Source organism: Macrobrachium nipponense, chromosome 1 (genome assembly GCF_015104395.2).
Source record: "Macrobrachium nipponense isolate FS-2020 chromosome 1, ASM1510439v2, whole genome shotgun sequence".
Taxonomy (NCBI): domain Eukaryota; kingdom Metazoa; phylum Arthropoda; class Malacostraca; order Decapoda; family Palaemonidae; genus Macrobrachium; species Macrobrachium nipponense.
This window is the reverse complement of record NC_087200.1, coordinates 195,695,988-195,719,196: the sequence shown is the minus strand read 5'-3', so window position 1 is coordinate 195,719,196 and position 23,209 is coordinate 195,695,988. Positions and strand designations below refer to the sequence as shown.

The 23,209-nt window shown below is 38.0% G+C and overlaps 1 protein-coding gene across 1 annotated transcript in view; it reads right to left on the bottom strand.

The window, feature by feature from the left end:
• The window catches only part of LOC135219984 (uncharacterized), a 70,919-nt gene extending 57,243 nt beyond the window's left edge, over nt 1–13,676 (bottom strand). The window contains exon 1 of the mRNA XM_064257255.1: nt 13,458–13,676. The gene's annotated coding sequence lies outside the window, so the exon portion shown is untranslated. The remainder of the gene's footprint in view (nt 1–13,457) is intronic.
• Between the last annotated feature and the right edge of the window lie 9,533 nt (nt 13,677–23,209).

Genomic DNA, 23,209 nt, shown 5'->3' with positions numbered 1-23,209 from the left:
GGATTAGTAACCATACTCTCCTCCAGGATAGTCCCATCACTCCTCCCAGATAGGTCCCAATCTCTCCTCCCGGATAGTCCCATCCTTTCCTCCTGGATAAGTCCCATTTCCTCCCCCTCCCGGATAGTCCCATCTTTCCCTCCTGGATAGGTCCCAACTCCCTTCCCGGCTAGTCCCATCTTCCTCCTCCAGGAATAAGTTCCATCTTTCCCTTCCCTGGATAAGTCCCATCTTCCCCCGATAGTCCCAATCTTTCCTCCTGGATAAGTCCCAATTCCCCTCCCGGATAGTCCCATCTTCCTCCCTGGATAGTCCCATTTCCTCCCTTTCCGGATTAGTCCATCTCCTCCAGATAGTCCCATCTTCCCTTGGATAGTCCCACCTCTTCCTCCCGGATAGTCCCACCATCCTCTCCTCCTTGGATGTCCCATCCTATCCTCCTGGGATAGTCCCACTTCTCCTCCGGGATATCCCATCCCTCTTTTTTTCCTCCTTTGGATAGTTCCCATCTCTCTTCCCAGGATAGTCCCATCTCTCCTCCGGATAGTCCCACCTCTCCTCCGGGATAGTCCCATCTCTCCTCCAGGAAGTTCCCAATCTCTCCGCCTGGATGTCCAATCTCCCTCCTCCTGGGATAGGTACCATCTTTCTCCTCCTGGATTAGTCCCAGTCCTCTCCCTCCCGGATAGTCCCATCTCTCCTCCCGATATCCCATCTCTCCTCCTGGATAGGTCCATCTCTCCTCCCTGGATAAAGTCCCATTCCACCTCCTGGATAGTCCCAACTCTCCTCCCCCTGATAGGTCCCCATCTCCTCCCGGATAGTACCCTCTCCCTCCCGATAGTCCCATCTCCTCCTCCCAGGATAGTCCCATCTCTCCTCCCAGATAGTCCCATCTTCTTCCTTTTTTTTCGGATAGTCCCATCTTTCCTCCTAGGATAGGTCCCATCCTCCTCCCGGATAGTCCCATCTTTCCTCCTGGATAGGTCCCATCCCTCCCCCCGGATAGTCCATCTCTCCTCCAGGAATAGTCCCATCTTCCCTTCCCTGATAGTCCCAATCTTCCTCCCGGATAGTCCCATCTTTCCTCCTGGATAAGTCCAATTCCCCTCCGGATAGTACCCTCTTTCCTCCCTGGATAGTCCCATACTCCTCCGGAATAGCCCATCTTTCCTCCCTCCCAGGAATAGTCCCACTTCCTCCTGATAGTACCCACTTTCCTCCGTCCTGATAAAAGTCCCCATTTTCCTCTGAATAGTCCCATTTCCTCCCTCATACGGGATGGAATGCTCGTGTCAAAAGGGTCCTCATGTATGATCCTTATGTTTCGTCGGTTAAAAAGCTGCCATTGCACATCAACCTGATATAGAGTTGCTTTGCGCAATTTTCTTAAATTTCCTGTATTAGTTTGATCAAAATGCTATCAAACTGATACAGGAAATTTCATGCAGTATTATACGCTAGTGCAGAAAACTGGATTGTTCCGAAGAAACTTTGGACCATTTTTTACATGTTTTTACTGTTCCATGATTGTAACCTCATTTTTTTTTCTCCCAATATTGCTCTCCTTTAATTGTTCTTACTTTATACATGTTGCATTGCCTGTTAAAATAACTCCAGTTTTTTTTTTTCTTATTTTTTCAAGTGTAAGTTTTGAGTAATAACCGCGCTTCGTAATCTAAAAGGCAAAGAACTTCAATAATGGGAAAAAATTTGTTTTCGAATAATTTCGACACTACAATATTCCCTATTATCTGTTTTACCATACTTGATTTGCACTTAAAAGAAAAACTCTTCAAGTTCAGAAGTTAAAATGTAAATATATTCAGTTTTTTTCTTCAGGAAAAATAAAAGAGAATTAATTTGCAAAATACAATAGCAGTATAAATAGCAAATCCCAGACACAGGGTCAAGTTTTTGTTAGAACAAGAATGACTAAAGGTGAAAGCACCTAAATTTGAAAAAGCAGTTTTAAATACTGAAGACGCGTGCGTTGACAAGAGTACCTGTAGAAACAGTACAATTGTGTCTTTTGACGACTTTGTCTCTTGACCAGGGATTCTTAACCTTTTGATGACTCGTAGACCAGACACCCAATGGATTACCCAATATGGATCCAAACCCCCTTTGCTTAAGTCCACTTAAGTCCTACTAGTTGACAATATAACTTAATATACTTAGTTTAATACACTTTAGGTATGAATATCTAGGAATAGAACATACAAGAAAATCAAGAGCGATTATAGTTTTATATAGTTATTTATTTACAAAATGTACCCATCTATATAATGACACATTAAAATCAAATATATACAAATATCCAGAGATCAAGTCCCATACCCCCAGCAGTGGTTCTAAACCCCCAAGGGGTATGGGTACCCGTTGTTGAGAACCCCTGCTCTAGACAGTGAACGTGTGTTTGTGTGTGTGTATGTGTGTATGTGTGTGTGTGTTGACGCAATGGCTGTATTATGTGATATGGTCAGTGCTAGCGATAAACTTGATTATTATTATAATTATTGTTATTAATCAGAAGATGACCCCTATCCATAGGGAACAAACCGACAGGGGGCCATTGACGTTGAAATCAAGCTTCCAAAGAATATTATGGTGTTCATTTATAAGAAGTTACAGAAGGCAACAGGAAATACAGAATGAAGAGATCGGTTATTTAAAACGTGATAAACCTGAAGTTGCAGCTCAGTTGACTTCCAACAAAGGAGAGTGTGAAGAATGATGTTTTTCATAGCCTGGGAGTCCGAAGCGAGGAGTCATATCCAAAGTCAAGGTAGAACGAGCAATGGAGCCGATTTAAGGGCAAAGCCCCACTACTACTACTACTACTACTACTACTAGGGCAGAAAAGCGAGGAGAATCACGCCTTTGTTATGAGGTGCCGATGCAAAGTTAATAGCCCCACAATTGAAATGAACGCTAGCATGTGCTAGGCTAGGCCTATAAACAAATCTACACCTTATAGTTTATGGAAGTTTACTTCAAATAAAGTAACAAATTCAATTAAACTCGATCTTCCTTGACCCTCGTAGAAGGTAGTGGTGACATGCCAACCCTCACCCTCTCTCCTAATAGTTGTTTAATATTGCAGCTGCGAGATTTTTTCCTTCTGTTACAACTTTATAGGTCACAGCGCTTGGCCTTTGGCCTAAATTCCGAATATTCGATTCCAGAGTGTTTCTGAGCTCACTCCCCCTGGGTCACTTTCCTAATTGCGGGCCGTTTCCTGTCACCTGTGCCAGGGTATATTCCCCAGAAAGACCTGGACAAGATTCCTACTGTCTGGTCCGGCCTTGCAATACGTATTTATTCTCTCTCTCTCTCTCTCTCTCTCTCTCTCTCTCTCTCTCTCTCTCTCTCTCTCTCTCTCTCAGAAGAAGAAGAACTACCCAATTCCAAGATTTCATTTGCTATGATGAAACCTTTTTCATGACAGTCACTTTTGAAATCTCTCTCTCTCTCTCTCTCTCTCTCTCTCTCTCTCTCTCTCTCTCTCTCGATGTACTCAATTTCCAAGATATCGTCTGCTATGGTGAAACCTTCTTCATGTTACTTTCAAAACCAAAGTATAGACTGATATTTACTTTCGTAGTGAGAGTACCCTTAGCATTTGACTGTTTTGAAGAAATGCTTGTTTATACCACAACGTTTAGCTGTTATAATGAAATGCATGTTTACACCATGACATTTAGCTGTTATAATGAAATGCATGTCTATGCCATAACATTTAGCTGTTATAATGAAATGCATGTCTATACATAAACATTTGCTGTTATGATGAAATGCATGTCTACACTATAACATTTGGCTATTATGATGAAATCCAAGTCTAAACCATAACATTATAGCTGTTATGATGAAATGCAAGTTTACAACATTTACCTGTTACAATGAAATCCATATCACGATATTCACTTTCGAAATGAAAGTCGTCACTATAACATTTAGGTGTTGTAATGAAATGTCAGTCTACAGTCCAACATTTGACAGTTATGGTGAAGCTCTTCTCGTAATATTCGCTTTTGAAATGAAAGTCTAGATTGTAGCTTTTCTCTTTGGCGTTATCCTGATGCCTGGTTGCATGAGATAGATTGAAAAAAATAAATAAATGAAGAAATGTGGCTTTGCTGTGTCACATATACGTGGGGATAGAGGTCTGCTGGAAGCACAACAAAGTTATTATTATTATTATTATTATTATTATTATTATTATTATTATTATTATTATTATTATTATTATTATTATTATGAACCCTGTTCACATAGAACAGGCCACAGGTGCTACAGGATATTTACACACACGGTATTTCATTCTGTCGAATTACGTCAGGAAAGTTCATTCATACCATATGTTCAAATCAAAAATAATAATAATAATAATAATAATAATAATAATAATAATAATAATAATAATAATAATAATAATAATAATAATAATAATAATAATAATACTAATAATAAAAGATTATCCAGGTCCCAATGTCTTGATAATTATTAAGTATTGTCCTTTCGTTTGTCAAGAACATTTATGTACGTATGTATGTATATGTATTTGTGCAATTATGTATACGTCTATCCAAGCTATTACGTTCATATCGAGGCATTTCCTGTCTAGAGACAGGTATGTTGAAAAGACCTTTGTTTACAGATAACCAATAGTCATGATTACTTTCCCATTGTGTAGAATTTGCTTTTGTTCGCAGTCTTAGTTTTTTTTCATAAAATTTGTAGTATTATTTTCACTGTTTAAAAGTCCTAAAGTTTAGAATTCCTCATTTTTTTTAAATGACTTGAAATTTTGAATGTCCCAAGTTTTTAAATGACTTGAAATTTTAAATGTCCTAATTTTTAAATGTCCTAAGTTTTTAGTTTTTTTAGATGGCCGTAATTTTTAATGTCCTTAGTTTTTATAAAATTTTTGAATGTCCTGAAATGACAATGTCCTTAATTTTTGAATGTCCTGAAATGACAATGTCCTTAATTTTTGAATGTCCTGGAATGACAATGTCCTCAATTTTTGAATGTCCTGAAATGACAATGTCCTCAGTTTTTGAATGTCCTTAAAAGACAATGTCCCAATTTTTTAATTTCCTGAAATGACAATGTCCTTAATTTTTGAATGTCCTGAAATGACAATGTCCTCAATTTTTGAATGTCCTGGAATGACAATGTCCTCAATTTTTGAATGTCCTGGAATGACAATGTCCTTAATTTTTGAATGTCCTGGAATGACAATGTCCTCAATTTTTAATGTCCTGCAATGGTAATGCGCTAAGTTTTAAAATTTAATGAAATGTTAAATTTCCTCAATTTTTAAATGTCCTGAAAAATTGAAAGTCCTAAATTTTAAACCTCAATTTTTAAATGTTCAGAATTTTTAAATGCCCTAAAATTTAAACGTACTTAAATCTGACGAAGCTACTTGGCCGAGAAGATAAGTGGATATAAAGTAAGGAATTGTTCTCTATTTTCACGCCTCCGTTTCAAAACTGACAAGTTGGTGTATATGGTGTCCAGTTCTATTATTTACTACAGACATATTTAGCAGCCAGTGCCTGAAACGGTCTTCTGTTTAGGTATAAGTCTGGTAAGAAGCCCCTTCTGTGGACTGAATACATTTTCCAAGAATATTGATCATGTTTTCACCCCTTTCAGCAGTGGACCTTCCTCTGTTCCTCCCACATGAATGAACTTCCTCGTTATACAATGATTCATCATACTCTTATCTTTTTACCACCTCTGCATATCCGCAGTTTTTATGTCTTCAGGTTTTTTTTATACCTCTTCCGCTGCGCCCACAAGCCGCCTAGAAGAAAAATAAATGAAAAAAAGCTTTTAATATTCACTCTTCATTTCCATGAAGGAGGATTGGTTCAACAGTACCATCATACATTCACACCTTAAAGGCTTCCGGAGGCACTCCCAAAAGCCTTTCCTTGATCTCCAACTATTCTGTGATACACCTCTTCACTCGGTGTGAAGAGGTGTGTATCACTCATTCCCAGTTCCTGCACAAGGATTTATTCATGTTTTATATAAAGCGTATGTGTACTTTACGTACGAGTGTATGTAGTATATGACCTTTTTGATGTATATTTTTATATATATATATATATATATATATATATATATATATATATATATATATATAATGAGAGAGATTTTGATATCTCTCCTTACTCCGATGCTGTGTATCTTGTTACCAGCAACCGCCTTCAACTTTGATATATATATAAATATATATATATATATATATATATATATATATATAAGATATATATATATATATATATATATATATATATATATATATATATCTATATATATATATATAGATCAAAGTTGAAGGCGGTTGGCTCGGTAACAAGATACACAGCATCCGAGTAAGGAGAGATATCAAAATCTCTCTCTTTTTATTTTTTTTTAATGGGATATACTTTTGCTGACGTTTCATTACCATGCGTCCCATTTTCGAAGCTAAAAATTAAAAAGAACAACAGAATTAAAAATAGACTCGGCTTAAAACATGATTGACAGTTATTTCTTAACATGAAGAAATCCAAAGGGACGTACATACAAGAGAAGGGAGTGACTTCAGAATTTTAATACATTTTTATCTATTTGTTAAATTATTGATTCATTTTTTTATAAGTGGGATCTCTTCATATTGTATTTCCCGTTACCTCGTCTACTTCATTCTAATGAACACCTTCATATTCTTGGAATGCTTGAATATCAGGTCAGTGGCCCTTTGGTGGTGGTGGGCTTGTTCCATATGAATAGAGGTCAAACTGCTGAATAATAATAATAATAATAATTAAATAATAATAATAATAATAATAATAATAATAATAATAATAATAATAACTAATAATAATAATAATAATAATAAATAATGAATAATAATAATGGCCCCTTTGGTGCGCTTATTCCGTATGAATGAGGGTTCATCTGAATAATAATAATAATAATAATAATAATAATAATAATAATAATGAAGTTAATATCAGGAGAGGGATCTTCCAGGGTGACTCACTGTCCCCACTACTCTTCGTAGTAGCCATGATTCCCATGACAAAAGTACTGCAGAAGATGGATACCGGGTACCAACTCAAGAAAAAAGACAAGCAACAGAATTAACCATCTGATGTTCATGGACGACATCAAGCTGTATTGTAAGAGCATCAAGGAAATAGATACCCTAATCCAGACTGTAAGGATTGTATCTGGGGACATCAGGATGGAGTTTGGAATAGAAAAATGTGCCCTGGTCAACATACAAAAGGGCAAAGTAACAAGGATTGAAGGGATAAAGCTACCAGATGGGAACAACATCAAACACATAGATGAGACGGGATACAAATACCTGGGAATAATGGAAGGAGGGGATATAAAACACCAAGAGATGAAGGATACGATCAGGAAAGAATGTATGCGGAGACTCAAGGCGATACTCAAGTCAAAACTCAACGTGCCAGTAATCAGATACAGCGCAGGAATAGTGGAATGGACAAAGGCAGAACTTCGCAGCATAGACCAGAAAACGAGGAAACATATGACAACTACACCCAAGAGCAAATACGGACAGACTATACATAACACGAAAGGAAGGAGGGAGAGGACTACTAAGCATAGAGGACTGCGTCAACATAGAGAACAGAGCACTGCGGCAATATCTGAAAACCAGCGAAGACGTGTGGCTCAAGAGTGCATGGGAGCAAAGGACTGATAAAAATAGGCTAAGACCCGAAATATACAGAGACGGGAGAATGACAAACAGAACAGAGGACTGGCACAACAAACCAATGCACGGACAATACATGAGGCAGACTAAAGAACTAGCCAGCGATGACACATGGCAATAGCTCCTAAGAGGAGAGCTCAAGAAGGAAACTGAAGGAATAATAACAGCGGCACAAGATCGGGCCCTAAGAACCAGATATGTTCAAAGAACGATAGATAGATATAACATCTCTCCCATATGTAGGAAGTGCAATATGAAAAACGAGATCATAAACCACATAGCAAGCGAATGTCCGGCACTTGCACAGAACCAGTACAAAAAGAGGCATGATTCAGTGGCAAAAGACCTCCACTGGAGCCTGTGCAAGAAACACCAGCTACCTTGCAGTAATAAGTGGTAAGAGCACCAAACTGAAGGAGTGATAGAAAACGATCAGGCAAAGATCCTCTGGGACTATGGTATCAGAACAGATAAAGCGATACGTGCAAACAGACCAGACGTGACGTTGATTGACAAAATCAAGAAGAAAGTATCACTCATTGATGTCGCAATATCATGGGACACCAGAGTTGAAGAGAAAGAAAGGGAAACAATGGATAAGTATCAAGATCTGAATATAGATTAAGAAGGATATGGGATATGCCAGTGGAAATTCTACCCATAATGCATAAAAAGCATAGTAGGCACGATCCCAGGACCTCTGAAAAGGAATCTGGAAAACTAGATGCCACCACTCCTATATCGGGATGACCACTACCAGACTCTTCAAGCGTCTCTCCTGTCACCTTCAAGAAGGGGCAATTTTCATTCACTACAGGGAAAAGCATAACAGACCAGAAAGAGCTGAGCTTATAACGAACACAGAAATTATTGACCATGCACCAGACCGGAAACGTCTACGTTATCTCGAGGCGCTACACATATTAGAGAAAAAACCGACTATCAACACAGTAAAAGAAACAGAATTTCTTCCTACCATCATAAGAAGAAATAGCACAAGAAACCAACCGACTCCATATGCCGTCACGAGAGAGAGAGAGAGAGAGAGAGAGAGAGAGAGAGATGAGATGAGAGAGAGAGAGAGAGAAGGAGCGAACGAGAAAGAGAGAGAGAGAGAGGAAGAAGAAGCAGAGAGAGGAAGGCGGGAGAGAACAAGCGGACTGACATGTCACCTGGACAGCTTACAGTACCTGCCACCCAGGTGGTGGGTACCCAACCAACACCCAACCCACGCCAACAACCCCGGACTGACCAAGAAGATCTCAACGCCTCAGGGACAGATTTTGTTACCGTCCAACGACCAATTAAAGTCCCTGCTTACCGACCTACCCACCGATTGTAGACGACCTTGGCTGCTATAAATACATGTAAAAACGTATCTTAATTCACTTTACTGTATACTCTCATAGATGACTGCCTGTGCGCTGTCGACACGTTAGATGAAATAAACCTAAGACAACTGAAATCTTTATATGTTCCCTTAGGACAAACCTGAATGCACCCAGCTACATGCTGATGAGAAAAAGATAATAAGAAGAATTGAGAAGATTCTATATAAATCAAATGCCGTTGAAACAGCTATAATATTCAATGCTACTGCCCTCAGAGTATGCCTCCTTCCTTATTAGAGAAACAAATCCACAGTTATGTAATTGTACATATATTCAAAGATAAACCTGTAAGGATTCCCGAAAGCTATCTTTACAGTTTTGTCTTGGAATATATTTACAATTGTACATAACTGTTGATTTTTTTCTCCATTTTACGACTCCATGATTCTATAAGTATTTTATCATTATTATTATTATTATTATTATTATATTATTATTATTATTATTATTATTATTATTATTATTAGCTTACTGACACCACGACCTAAGAATGTTCGGTAGTAACTGGTTTGATTGATATGACAATCAGTGCTGTGTGGAATTGCACACACACAAACACACACACATATGTATACATACATAGGCTACATACTAACATACATATATGTATATAGATATATATATATATATATATATATATATATATACACGTACACTATACATTTATATAACTTTGCGTGTATGTATGTATGTATATGTATACATAGATGTGTGTGTCTGTACGTGTGCGCGTACTGGGGTCATCTCGCAGTACTGAAGTAGGAAAACTTGGAAAACAAGGAACTACTGAATCGTTTTATCAGCCAGAAGGAATGGCGTACAAAAAAAATGTAACGAAGAAAGCGAGGTAATGAGCATAAAACTTAATATACATGCATACATAGTATAGTCATTCACTTCTCTCGAGACACACGCCTAGATAATACTACAGTAAAGAATAATAAAACTTGAATGGATAGAATATGAGTAAAAGTAGGAAATCTCTGGGAACAAAAAAAAGCCATTCGTCCTTGACGTTACCGGGGCGTAACGTACTGTAGGCAGTACCTAAGATTCGTTGCAGCGTCCCTTACGGCCTCTAGCTGCACCCCCTGGCATTCCTTTTTATTTAGAGTACCTCCGTTCCTACTCTTTCCTCCACCTTACTTTCCTCAGCCCTCTCTCCTGACAGCTGCTTCATAAGCACAAATTTAAAAGCTTTTAGCTCTAACTTTCCTGTTCTGCACTGAATGACCTCTTTGGCCTTGGTCCGAGCGAGCCTCCTTCTTTCAAACGTACGCAACTCTCGCGGAATCACGTCATCTCCTTTCGAATTTCTGGTCATTCTTTCCTTCCCCTTGGGCGTTCTGAACGGACATTTGAAAGGTTTCTTTAGAAAGCCTTCTGTTATTTTAAAATATATATTAAAGAAGTTCTTTCGTTGTTACTAATTATTTTTTTTTTCAATTTGGTAAATGAAATTCTATGCGTTATAATAGCGTCCGTATTATAATATACATATATATATATATTATTATATATATATATATATAGTTATATATTAGATATCTATAATATAAAAATAATAATAATAAAAGGAGCCCATAAAAACACCAAAATATAGAGAGGAAAAATACCATATTTCAGAGACTGCTGTCTTTCTCTTCAGGTAGGTGAATGAGAAAAGTTACAGAAAAGGTGGTATTTATACCAAGAGGTCCATCCACAGGTAAGCCAATTTAGGTCACTCCCACCGATAATCTTCCTTTAAATCTTCTTAACCGTTGGTTGAATGAAAACCTTGTCGTTGATATCTGAATCCCATGCTCTCTTTAAGATGTTCATTACCTGCCTCTTTTTAATCAAGGCAGATTCCATCATTTGACTCTTGTACCGGTAGTTGCTGCTATAAATTATACGTGACAAATTCCAGTTTATTCTCTGGTTTTGGTTATTTACATGGTTAAAAATAGCTGAGCTCTGTTGTCCATACCTAACTGACCATTTATGTTGAATTAATCTCTGGGGAAGTGATTTTCCTGTAAATCCGATGTAAGATTGGTCACAGTCCAGGCATCGGATTTCGTAAACGCCTGTGTCCTTGGGGGATGTCTTGTTGGATGTTAATCAGGGATTTGGCTAAGGTGTTTGGGCAGGTAATGAACATCTCAAAGGGAGCATGGGATTCAGATATCATCGACAAGGTTTTCATTCAACCGACGCTTAAGAAGATTAAAGGAAGATTATCAGTGGGAGTGACCTAAATTGGCTTGCCTGTGGATGGACCTCTTGGTATTAATACCACCTTTTCTGTAACTTTTCTCATTCACCTACCTGAAGAGGGAGACAGCAGTCTTTGGAATATAGTATTTTTCTCTCTATATTTTGGTGTTTTTATGGGCTCCTTTTATTAGATGGAATTCTGTCGTAACAGAACATTTTTTACCAGTCATATATATATATATGTGTGTGTGTGTATGATATATATATATATATATATATATATATATATATATATATATACATTAAGCTACAAATGTCCTTTAAACATCCAATTCACTCTACCTCGGAGTTAATATATGTTTCGTATATGTTAAACGAATGGGAATGGGAATTTTTTTAGTTGATAATAATTTTGTCCTCTCATGGGTTCGAACCGCGGACAGAGAAGAAATCGTGACTTTCAGCATGCTGGCCGAGTCGGTAAAATCACTGAAGTCCTGATTTCTGCTCTTTGCGCTGGTTCGAACCCACGAGAGGACGAATTATTATCGGCTAAAAATTCCCATTCATTTAACATATAGTACGAAATATATGAATTCTGAGGTAAAGCGAATTGGATATAAAGGACATTTGTAGCTTAATGCGTATAGCCTATATATATATATATATATATATATAATATATATATTATATATATATATATATATATTATATCTATATATATGTGTGTGTGTGTGTGTGTGTGTGTGTTTGTGTGTAAGTAAAGGCAAAACCCAACTTTCCTTCGTAGATTTTTGTCATTATTATATATATTTCACCCACGTTCCAAATTTTCATGATTCAGCTGTACATGTATATATATGTATGTACGTATGTATGTATGTTTACTCAGAATGACCTTACGCTTCCAAATAGTATGATAATTATCAGCACAGTGAATCCGCCTGTGTAGCAAATAATTTAATTGCATTTTTACATATATTGATAGCCCCTGTATCCTAAACCAATCATTAGTCTAAGTTCTTGTCCACACTTCCTACCCTCCCCTTACCTCACCCACACCCCCCCCAAAAAAAATATATATATATAAATAAAATTTAAAAAATCTTCCAAAATTACGACATTCTTGTTCCAAAATTGAGGGAGGAAAGTATGTTCCCTAGTAGGAACAAAACAGCCAAACCGTTAGCGGTAAGAAGGACAACTAAGGAGGTTGACGATGTCGAGGAAATATATATATATACGTAACATGTACTAGGGAAACTCCCAACACCCGGCGTTAGCACGGAATATTACGCGTCAGAATTTCTTGCGTTTCAGACTCTTATTCCTTGAGATTTACCGTATTTTATTATTCATTCAGTTCAGTTGCACACGATCTCTCGTGCATTATAAACTAGCAATTCACTTATTTCCTGTAGCATTTGGGACTAATAGAGCAGTCCAGTAAAATAATAATAGAAAAATAAAAATTCATCGTGCACCATTCCTTATTGCCTACACAAAAATTGCAACCCGAAGATATCCATTATATTTTCTGAATAGCTGTAGCCTAATACAGTAAAATGAATGGCCAGTTATTCATCTGAATACATTTGTTCAGTGTGCCTTTCAGAAAATAAAAAAAAAATATATGTAGAATCCTCCAGTTTATTACCAACTATTACTGAATATTCTGTAAACCACCCTGAATGCAGGTCAGAACCAATCCCTTTCTCCCGTTTTCTGTGGCCCAACGGTGCCTGAGTAAACAGGAGAAAGCGATTTGTACTAATCTGTCATTTTCCTAATCCTCTGCCATTTTCCTAATTCACTATAATGTGATGTTAAACCATTTCCGTTATCCTCTCCCGAGTCCCCTCGCTCGAACAAGTTGAAACGTTTCTCTGGGTAGGTACTATGTACTCTTAGCCTAAAGTTTTCCTTTCGTAGAACGGACGGCATAAATTTTATAGTCTGTGGAACTGATAGCGCTTCCGGGAATATTGCTTACGGCTGACAGCCTTCGCTTAATCGTGACGTTATATATATATACATAAAAAAATGAACTTTCTACATAGCTGGTCATTGTCTGTCAATCTCGAAGCCTAAAATTCGTGCCTTACCTGATTGCGTGTCGTGATGCAACGTTCTCAGTCAACACTCGCAGTCACGCCTTTTATTATTTATTATTATTAAACATCCCGAAGTCATTTGTCATTTCTTCTTTGGTTTTTAAACGGCAAATGCACTGTTGTATTACCCCTCACGTCACGAACGATGAAGATATCACGCACATCGAAGAAAAATACAGATAAATCTCGCATCACAGTCCGTCGCTAACACATTTCAAGAATAGGCGTCTACTGTCTTCTGTCGGCGGGTGGTAAATGGCATCTTGCAATGGCACGTTGCCAACTTCGGATTTAGTCACTCTTCGCGATAAACTTCATTCATGCATACATGTTCCTTTGGCGAGAGTAAAACCTATTCAAGAAATGGCAAGAATAGGTGAGATGATAACAAAGATTATATGTATAAATCTGCCTACAAATATGCCAAAGAGAAAATAAAACAGATATACAGTCACTGGCTGCTATCGTGCGAACGTGCAACGCTTTTGTCTGATTGCCGAGAGTAAACAAGTGACTTACGTTCCCGAATGGGAGAAGAAAAAAACTTTGCCCCACGAAATAGAAAGTTATCACTTTCGATATTTCGGAAGTTGATTTTTATTTTTCTCCTCAAAGCTTTTATTACGCCGAAAAAGCGGTGACCCTGAACATTAACAGACGTTATTGTTTATGAGGTTGGTCGTTAGCTGAATATAGAGTGACGTAGGCTACTACTATTCATTGATGCTTTCATTCATTGAAGATTCCCCATTCATAGGTCTTCGTGTGTAGTAAATATACTTATGAAGGAGAGACGTACTATATATTTCTCTCTGCATTGTCTACCGCTTGTTGTTTATTTACTTATTTATTATACTTCTTGGTTCATTGTCATTCCTATATTTGATTATTAGAAGCTCAGTTTGGTGTCTATAAAATGGATAGATATAACTGTTTAAGAATAATATTTCTGATGAGAGTGTTTTATGTACTATCATTTTATTTCTCAAATAAACGCTCTCTCTCTCTCTCTCTCTCTCTCTCTCTCTCTCTCTCTCTCTCTCGTTTTAATTCTGCCGATGATAACCCATTCCATCTTATCGTTCATGATAGTTTTGTAAAACTCTACTATATATATATATATATATATATTAATATATATATATATATTATATATATATATATAGATATATAGAGAGAGAGAGAAGAGAGAGACGACCTGAGAGAGAACGATGAGAGATCGGGTGGGAGACGAGAGAGAGAGAGAAGAGAGAGAGAGAGAGAGAGAGGTTTGACAACAAGACTGAAGAAAGGAAACAAGAACAGACGTAAAGTAATGCCCACGGTTGCACCACATGAGGTGCACTAAAGGCGCTAACCCCCCCCCCCCCTCCCCCCCCCCCCTTCCTCCCCCGTAGTGCCGGCAGTGCACCTCACGTGGTGCAACCGTAGGCATTACTTTACGGTCTGTTCTCGTTTCCTTTATTCGGTCCTCTACTTCATCTTCTATGTTTTTTTTTTTTTATCCCTTAATCTTGCTGTCCAAACCGGCTCCCCCCCCGTCCCCCCCCACCCCCACCCCTACCCCTACCCCCACCCCACCGCCCCATTTCCATCTTTTTATTTTTAAGTGTTAATTATTATTATTATTATTAAATTATTATTATTATTATTATTATTATTATTATTATTATTATTATTATTATTATTATGCAGAAGATGAACCCTTTGTTATTATTATGATTATTATTATACAAGAAGAACCCCTATTATTGTTATTACCCTTATTATTATTATTATTATTATTATTATTATTATTATTATTTATTCCGAAGATGAACCCTATTATTTTATTATTATTATTATTATTATTATTATTATTATTATTATTATTATTATTATTATTATTATAATACAGAAGATGAGCACTCTTCATATGGAAACAGGCCCACCAAAAGGGGCGATTGCCTTGACATTGAAGCTTCCAAAGAATATCGTGTGGATTTGAGTGGCAGAAAGTGCCACAGTATACGGATGGGCTGCCTAAAGTTCATGATTTTTTATTTATTTATTTATTAGTTTTTTTTTTTTTTTGGAAAGATGAATCTTTTCAGGTGGAACAAGTCCGCAGGGGCCAATGACAGCCAATTTGACGATAGACTAAGGTAAATCATCCCATATTGACACTGAAAGTACTGTTTATTTATTCATTTTTTTTTAAATACGTCACCAGGGTTGTCCATTACCCTTCTGTCAGCGTTTTCTGTGCGCAAATCAGTTTGTATTCAGAGTGATTTCCTCATGGAGACATTGCCTACGAGACTGAAGAGTTTCCCACCCTGAGGCATTTTAAGGTATTTAGTGTTGTTAGTTGTGTGTGTGTGTGTGTGTGTGTGTGTGTGTGTGTGTGTGTGTGTGGTAGGCTGCAGACAAGACGTCTCTAACAAGAAAACGTTTTGGAATAAGCAGCTGTCCTAGTACAAACAAGAATAAACCCAATGTTGATTAGATATAACCTAAATATAGCCATACATAAAACTAACTGGCATCCTGATTCTAGAACAACTGGCGCGAATCCGAGGTTCTCTGTCATTCTTCTGTCAATCTCTCGAATGATCTTCTCGGCTTTATCCCCAGTCGGGGTAGCTGTTGTTGATAAGCCGCTTCCAGCTGTTTCTCTCTAGAACGGCTCATTTCGTAATTGGTTTTGGCAGATGTCTTACAGACGGATGCCCTTCCTCCTCTCTCTCTCTCTCTCTCTCTCTCTCTCTCTCTCTCTCTCTTATTTATCCGGTCTTAGGACTCCCATTGAATTGGGCTGGCTGGCCTCTATGTAGGAAGGTTATTATTATTATTATTATTATTATTATTATTATTATTATTATTATTATTATTCAGTAAAAGACCCTCTTTTAAGCAAATACTGTTAAAGAGAATGGCAGAATTAAGCTAGTTGATTTAGATATATATATATATATATATATATATATATATATATATATATATATATATATATATATATATATAATTCCATTTTGTATCTGGCCAATATTCAATTGGGTATTTAAAGAATTATAAAATGCAGAAGGTGATCTTTTATGCAAATAGGATTCTGGTGCCATTCAGGTATAGTGGTATGAACAGCATATAGGATCTCAGGTCCAGGTCAAGCAGGGGTCGTCATGAGTGCTGGTATCATTCCGTAGGCGTAGTTCAATTCCAGGCCGGGGTCGTCTTTGGCTTACACCTGGTGTTGGTAATGGTATATAGATGGTATTCACGTGAGAATTCTCATTGATCGGGCCGGTTTTGGACGAAGTCGGGGATCTTGCATTGATGGTCGCGGAGATTCTGTCGCGCGAGCGGCATATGATAGTATTCCTGGGGATGGACGTCAGCAGTCCTATCTGTATAGCGGGAGTCCTAGCATCCTGTGGGAGCTCCTGATTATCTGGCACTGTCGGGGGGTAGAGAGGTTCGTTAGCTGCTCTCCGGGCGGCGGTGGGGAGGAGAATCGTTTCCTGAGTGATGTTCATATTATGTTTCTTCTTTCCTATATGGAGGGCTTCAAAGGAGGCACAGACGTCAGGGATCTGTTGTCTGGTCCCTGATCTCGATATTAGGGATAACATCATTTTGTTTTATTCGTTTGTTATTGGTGTGATTAAATATGGCTCCTTCTTGGGAATGGCAGGAGATTCGCTTGGAAAAACGCATGGAGGTCATACCGATGTATTTGCCGAGGCGTCCTCGAACCGGGCATGTGTATCGGTAGACCACACTCATCTTCTTCAAGGGCTCCTGCAGGGGGCCCAGGGTTGTTCGTCTTCTTCGTTTTATATGTTACAAGATTAATCTCTTTGTCTGGATCGGTGGGGCTGACGTTTTTCCCCGATGATATTTTTGATGGCTTGCTCGTCCTCCTTGTACCTCCGGAGGAAGTGCCCCTTGTGTAAAAGCTTGATGGACTCTGGAACGTTGGGGAGGGGTTCCTGGTGGTATCAGGCTTCCATATTCTCCCCAATGGTGTGTCCGTTGTCGACGAGGACCTTGGAAGCGCGCTCCAATTCACTGTGTGTGTGTCATTTCAGGAGGAGCAGTGTGAGAGGACCCTCCTGACGAAGGCGCTGATGGTGGCGCGCTTATACTGGCACTCGCGCTTTTCATTCACACATTCCCAGGTTCATAGGATTCGTGCACAAGAAAGTGATACTTTCTTCTTGATTTTGTCAATCAGCTTCACGTCTGGTCTATTGGCATCTATCGCCCATCTATTCTGATACCATAGTCCCAGAGGATCTTTGCCTGATCGTTTTCTATCACTTCCCCAGGTTGGTGCTCGTACCACCTATTGCTGTAAGGTAGCTGGTGTTTCTTGCACAGGCTCCGGTGAAGGGCTTTTGCTATTGAATCATGCCTCTTTTTGTATTGGTTCTGTGCAAGTGCCGGACATTCGGTGCATATGGGTGAGATGTCATTTCCACCTATCATTCTTTGAACATATCTGGTTCTTAGGACCTGATCTTGTGGGGCTGTTAGCATTCCTTCTGTTTCCATCTTGAATTCTCCCTTCTTTAACCATTGCCATGTTTCATCGCTGGCCAGTTCTTTGGTCTGTCTCATGTACTGTCCGTACATTGGTTTGTTGTTTCATTCCTCTACTCTGTTTATCTTCCTCCTGTCTGTATATTTCTGGGTCTTCGTCTCTTGAGTGCACTCGTTTTCACTGGTTTTCAGGTATTGCCCCAGTGCTCTGCTCTCGATGCTGACGCAGTCCTTTATGCTTAGTAGTCCTCTCCCGCCTTCCTTTCGTGTTATGTATAGTCCGTCCGTATTTGCTCTTGGGTGTAGTGCTTTGCGTATTGTCCTGTGTTTTCTAGTTTTCTGGTCTATGTTGCGGAGTTCAGCCTTCGTCCACTCCACTACTCCTGCGCTGTATCTGATTACTGGTACTGCCCATGTGTTTCTGGCTTTTCATATTTCCAGCTTTGAGTTTTGACTTGAGTATCGCCTTAAGTCTCTGCATATATTCTTTCTGATCGTGCTCTTATTATTATTATTATTATTATTATTATTATTATTATTATTATTATTATTATTATTTTTATTTTTATTATTATACAAGCCCACAAATTAAGTGGAGCAAACTAAAGACTACCATTAACCTAAGTAGCAAATTTCCAAAGAATGAAATGATTAAATGTAAATAACTGATGAAAAAAGATACAGATATTATTATTATTATTATTATTATTATTATTATTATTATTATTATTATTATTATTATTATTAGTAGTAGTACTCAGAAGATGAACCCTATTCATGTGGAACAATTCCACAGGAGCCCCTGCCTTGAAATTCAAGCTTCCAAAAGACACTCATTTGAAAGAAGTTACTGAAGATGACAAGAAATACAGAAATAAGAGGTCCGTCTTTAGAAGGGAAAGGAGACGGTGCGGAATGATTTCTTTGTTATCAATGATTGATTAAACAAGTCCTCAGTGATAAACAAGTGATATAAGACCTCTGAAGGCTTCATCAGTCATTGTCAAACAGTCCTTATCAACTTCCAAGTGATTTAATTCAATTTCCCTGATCAAGTCACGTGATATAACTCATGACTGTCTCTGCCAAAGCCTCAACCGTAGTTTATATTATTGAAAAGCCTTCGGAACATCCCCACGCGGCGCACTGTAGGCTTAGGGATTTGAGTCTCAATTTCCCTTTCAGCGCTGAATGACCTTATAGGTCACAGCGCTTGTTAGGTCTTTGGCCTACAATTTTATATTCCGATTCTTCTTGTAAGAGCGTTATTGATTGCATCGGTCTCTTTTCTGCTTAGAGATATTATTGTAACCATTTGAATGGACGTACTGCTGTGAAGCTTGGCTGTTGTTTTGTTTGTTTGTTTGTTTGTTTGTACGGTGCTTTTACGTTGCATGGAACCAGTGATTATTCAGTAACGGGACCAACGGCTTTATACGTGACTTCCTAACTACTTCGAGAGTGAACTTCTATCACCAGAAATACACATCTCTCACTCTTCAATGGAATGGCCGAGAATCGAACCCGCGACCACCAAGGTGGGACGCTAATACCATACCAACCACGCCGCTGTTGTAGTAGATGGCTGGTTGAAAAGTTTCTTCTTTGGGTCTTAGTTGTATACAAGACTATCAATGCCACTCTTGCATAAATGTCAACAGCAGATGCAGAGTTTAGCTATACCTGATTTGCGGTGTTGAAACCATCTGTAAGGGGAGGAGGCAGTTTAGTATTTTGGGTATTTTGACCTCCTTATGTAGAAAGCATCCTTTCATTGATCGTACTGGATCTTGAACTGGGGCGACAGTGACGATTGAGACAAATAAAGAGAATAAAGAGAGAGAGTATCTTTCTCTCTCTCTTTCTCCTTTTAAATCAACAGTTAAAGAGAGAGAGAAAGAGAGAGAGAGGGAGAGAGAGAGAACTGAATTGAATATGGGCCTCGTGAGATGTTAGTTACAATTCTCTCTCTCTCTCTCTCTCTCTCTCTATCATTTATTTGTTGTTTTAAAGAGGGCGAGAGAGAGAGAGAAGAACGAGCGCGCTACCAAAAGTCATCGTCGTGGCGGCAGACTGATTGACCCTCGATGCCGAGAGAGAGAGAGAGAGAGAGAGAGAGAGAGAGAGAGAGAGAGAGAGGATGCGTCTGTCTCGAGGTGTTTGTACCCTACAACCTTACTTATCATGCAACGACGACGGAGACGCAGGATGTCGCTTTTAGATATCAGACTATCGGAATGTCTGCGATGCAAACTTCGAACTTGTCTCTCTCTCTCTCTTCTCTCTCTCTCTCTCTCTCTCTGTAGGGTTTACCAGATAAAAAGATCTCTATAACGCCAGTCCAGTAGTACATTCTCTTTGACAAGTCTCGTGGGCATTGCGACATTTTATCAGGCAAGTTGTTAGCAATATGGGTGCTTTTTTTATTGGATTTTATACGTTTTAATTTTAACGGTAAGGAGGCTCTTTGCTTGGAGGAAAAAAAGATCTTTATTTGACTCTTGCTCTCTATCCCTATGAGTATGTATGTATATATATATATAGTATAGTATATATATATATATATATATATATATATATATATATATATATATATATATATATATAATATAATATATATATATATATTTTATGAATAACTTGATCACGAAGTATATAAAACGTGATGCTATGTATAAATAAAAGTTTTTTGCCAAGAAGGAAAAAATGAAAAAAGCGAGATAGCCAAGTAATTTCGGTCCTGTTCGGACCCTTTACTGAGGCAAACTGATTTTACAAAGAACAACACAGTCAAAAGAAGGCTTAATATACAAACTGACACTACCAGATTAGCCATAAGGGCGATTTTCACTCTACAGAAAGGAGGAGTCGCCAGAGGCTAGCCACACCCTGAAGGATACCCGCAGTAAACAAGTGATTCTTCCAGAAAACAGTACATTTTGAAAAAAAACACGGGAGCATATACAATTTAATATCATGAATTTTTACACAAATTTTCCCATCTGAGTGAAAAATCTCATTGTATTAATTGGGGTGATACCTCGGTAATTGCTAGATCTAATGATTATGTTTCAAGAAATTTACTGGAATCGGCAATTATACAAATCACTAATAAAAACAACCCAAATCTTAGTCTGGGAATTATTCTCTCTCCCTCTTTCTCTTGCTCGATAATATATATATATATATATATTTATATTTTCTTTTCGTCTTTTCATTAATAATAATTTTTGTTGGGAAAATTTGTGTAAAAATTCATGATATTAAATTGTATATGCTCCCGTGTTTTTTTCAAAATGTACTGTTTTCTGGAAGAATCACTTGTTTACTGCGGGCATCCTTCAAGGTGTGGCTAGCCTCTGGCGACTCCTCCTTTCTGTAGAGTGAAAATCGCCCTTATGGCTAATCTGGTAGTGTCAGTTTGTATATTAAGCCTTCTTTTGACTATGTTGTTCTTTGTAAAATCAGTTTGCCTCAGTAAAGGGTCCGAACAGGACGAAAGTACTTGGCTATCTCGCTTTTTTAATTTTTTCCTTCATGGCAAAAACCTTTATATATATATATATATATATATATATATATATATATATATATATATATATATATATATATATATATATTTCTATATATATATATATATATGTTATTACGTTTTCAACTTCCCTCCACAGATCTCTTGGGATGAGGTTGCTGTCCCATCGTCTCGTTCGGCTGTACCCACGTCAGTCGAGTAACTACTGTGAACGGGATTCACTACACAACTAAGATGCCCCGAAAGCTTAACAGCTCACCATAATATGTCAGAATGCCTCTCCTCCCCCCCTCCCCTCCCTTATCACATCCCCTTTTCAAAAATTGTGGGTACGAAACCAATAAAAAATGAACATAAACACACAAGCTAGTGAAGAGAAAAAGTTAATTATATCTTAGTTTAACCAGAACACTGAGCTGATTAACAGCTCTCCTAGGGCTGGCCCAAAGGATTAGATATTTTTATGTGGCTAGGAACCCAAATTGGTTACTAGCAACGGGACCTACAGCTTATTGTGGGATCTGAACCACATCGAGAAATGAATTTCTGTCACCAGAACAAATTCCTTGTTGGCAGAGCCGGGAATCGGACCCGGACTAGAAAAAGCCCAGCATGACCTCTCAGTAGTAGGGATCGATGCACACTGCCTTTTATATAATTGAATCACGAGATGAATATATAAATAAAGGCAAAAGCCAAGTGGGAAGTAAAACGAAGGAGTACTGCGAAGCCTTTCGACTCGATGTCATTTTTATCACTGCATTTTGTGTGGTTCTAGAGCCAGTTTGAGCCTGCCAGTCTGTGGTCACAATATCCCTCATCAACACACTACCCCCTTGAAAATAATTTATGTTGTGTGTTGATGTGTTTGCTTATAAGGAAAAGGAATGTATGATCAATGTATCAGTCGAAGGTGAGGCAGTGTTGACCGATATTTGCTGGACTGTAGTTTATGTTCAAACATCAAACAAAAATCGCATTCTGCTTGATCGCAGAAATATAGACACTGCTTTCCTCTTGGGCAAAATAATTAAAAGTAACTTAAAGACAGTGCTGCATTTTTTAAAATGTGTATTTGCTCAGGTATGTATAAAAGTCATATGATGGTTTATTTAGTGGGAGGAAATTTTGCATCGTTACATCAATCAATGTCATTTTAGCGACAGTTTCGTATACTTTATAGGCCTGTAATAATTGTGAAATGAATTTTAATTTGTTTGGTACTAAACATTAATTCTGTAAGTCGGGGCTTCACGACTTTGTCAATGTTGTTCGTGCAGATAGAGGAAACGAAACAGTGGAGTTTTCCTCGTCAGTGAATTAGGAAATTTCTTATGACGAAAATTGACACGTCGACTGACTGACTCTTCGAGAAAGTATCTTCTCTTTTCTCATAAAGGATCTTTTCTCTCTGGACTTCCTGTTGCCTTCTGTTACTTCCTTCAGGTGGGTTTGTTCCAGGTTTCATCTTCTGAATAGCTACTGACCTGGGTGTCTATACTCATCAAAGAGATGTAAGTAAAATATGTAATAGAATATTTTCATATATTAAAATATTTTTGACAAATATTCTAATGATGACAGATTCTACTCAACAACCTAGCTGAGTCAGAAGAACGAATTATATCAGAAGAATTGAAAAGACCCTGTATAAGATTAATCGTTGAAAACTGCCATTATTGTCATC